Genomic DNA, 2380 nt, shown 5'->3' on the forward strand with positions numbered 1-2380 from the left:
TCAGCCGAGCCTGGCTGTGGGATTTGAACCGCGGACCTCGGTGTGCAGCCAACTAGAAGTTGCCGTCTCTACGTTCAGAGCCATTAACCCGTCTTCCTAAAGCAGCACTAAAACAAGTGTATGCATTGGAAGCAATGTAGTTGTTGTGGACAAAAAATCCATCACTACAAAAACAAAACTTTGCTGTGAAAAAAGATCTGCCAATAGAACTTGAGTCGAACCTGGAGAGTTTCTAGTGTATAATTCGCATATGCTAATTTGCAATAAGTTCGAAATATATACTACTTTCCAGAGAACGGCCCTTGTAAGCCATCATCCACACCAAATATGCCTGATGAGCCGCTTAACCAACGGCGAAACGCGTCGCATAGTGGTGAGTGTGTGATAGTGTCTATCTGGCTTTCCTTTTCACTGCAAATTTCAGATCATTAAGCTCGTCTCGAAAGAGAAAACAAACAATAAAAAAATCTACTTATATTTCAAAATAAATTTAAAATTCCCAAGCGTTGTTGCGTCTACCTGTAATCTTCTACCATGCTAATGAATATATAGACAACGGAGTGTTAGTTTTGTTTTTTTTTTTTTTTTATACATGTGGCACCAAGCCAGCTGATTGTGCCAGTCGATCTACTCGGCTTCGGGACATTTCATTGTTTTCCAGGAATTTCACTTAATTGTTCCCGCGGTATACATTTATATTTAATTATGGAAAAAATTCCCACTGTCAAATTGTTGCGAAGTGCTGTAGGAGTAAAACTAATTTTTGAGTGGAAGGACCTCTGGTGGAGGCAATTTCTCCTACGCAGCGGCCACAAAGTCAGCGGAAGCTAATGCAGGCACCCCGAAGGGCAGACAGCAGCGATGTCTGTAATGGACTGCGGTACTCACAATAACAATAATTTTGCATCAAATAGCGAGTGGTAATTGCAGTGGATAACCAAATGAAAAGGTCTATTGCCAGCTATTTTGAATCGGTGGTTTTTCCAACCAACAATACTTTTCCTCAACTGTTGACGATAAACTAATGCATTCCAATAGCAGCATTTTTTTTTTTTTTTTGTACTTCTACGTCGTTAAGTATGTTGGTGGTTAGAACACTTTCGTGCCCATTCACCATGACCGGTTATTGGTTGCTTGAAAAGTATCAGTACTCTTTTATTTTCGTTTTCGTTTTGTTTACAGTATATGTGTGTTTACAGAATGTAGTGATATGAATGGAATACATAAGAAATCAAAACAAAACAAAAAAATCAAAACTAAAAGAAAAAAATAAAGAACTGTAAGCAAATATGATGATTATTTACAAATAAAAGTCAAACTTAAATTTTGCAAAGTGCAATAAATTTGATTAATTTATCTATATTTTGTTGGTTTTTGGACATCAGGATTTCCGGTAAGTTATTAAATTTCTTGAACAAATCAAAATCATTCCTATGATTTTGATGCTTTTTGCAGAAAAAAATTATGTGTTTTTCATCTTCAATTTCGTTGCAAGTTTCACAAAGATTTGAGTCAGCAATTCCAATCCTGTGGAAATATTTTTTGGTGTAAGTATGACCAGTGAGCAATCGATTAACAATCTTTATGTTTTCAGGTTTCATGTTTGATGAAAAGAACCAGGGCTGTTTAGCAGGCGCCGGGAGGAATTGTTAGAAGTAAGTTCCTTTAGTCCGTGAGATGTCCTTGTAATTTTCTATAAACTCATTCCACAGGAGTGACTCAATGCGTTTCGACGCATCTGTGACCGACAGACAGAAGTTGATTGGTGTACCAACATTTGCTGCATGCTTCGCAAAATAATCGGCTGTTTCATTGATTGGTATACCGACATGGGAAGGTGTCCAAACAAACGAGATTTTATTTAAATGCGAATTAACTATTTTGTTTAGAATATTGTACACAGTAAAATTGTGAGATGTGTTGTTTTTAAGCAGAAGACAAGCATTTTTGCTGTCTGTAAATAAAGCAGCTGTGCTGACACCGTCTTCGATCATCAAATCAACTGCCTTTTCAATTGCACATAGTTCACCAGTAAGAGAAGAAAGTTTTTCATTAATTTTGAAAACAAAATTTTGATTAGCAGATATATTGCAGACAGCGCAGCCTGTGTTGTTGTTAAAAACAGCAGCATCCGTCGCCCAAATAGAAACGCCTTCGGATCTGAAGGCGTTAATTAATTCGTAGTAGTGTGCTTTGAAATATTCTGTTGGTGTATTGTTTTTGGTAGTATTAAATATATCCAGCATGAAATCTACCTTGTTGGTCGGATGTTGATTGTAACCAATTTTGAGATTTTCAAAAATTGTGCGAAACTTTGTATAGACATATCCAAGACTAGTTTTTCTTGAGATATTTGAGGTGAAGTATTCATACAGAGAAG

General features: G+C 36.6%; 1 long non-coding RNA gene across 1 annotated transcript; it reads left to right on the top strand.

Annotated features, from left to right (window-relative positions):
* The first annotated feature begins 464 nt into the window (after positions 1 to 464).
* On the top strand, positions 465 to 1998 carry LOC131804993 (uncharacterized). Its single transcript, XR_009343451.1, has 2 exons — positions 465 to 1393; positions 1496 to 1998. It is a non-coding gene; the product is annotated as an uncharacterized LOC131804993 (long non-coding RNA).
* The last annotated feature ends 382 nt before the right edge of the window (positions 1999 to 2380 follow it).

Source organism: Musca domestica, unplaced genomic scaffold (genome assembly GCF_030504385.1).
Source record: "Musca domestica strain aabys unplaced genomic scaffold, Musca_domestica.polishedcontigs.V.1.1 5, whole genome shotgun sequence".
Lineage (NCBI taxonomy): Eukaryota > Metazoa > Arthropoda > Insecta > Diptera > Muscidae > Musca > Musca domestica.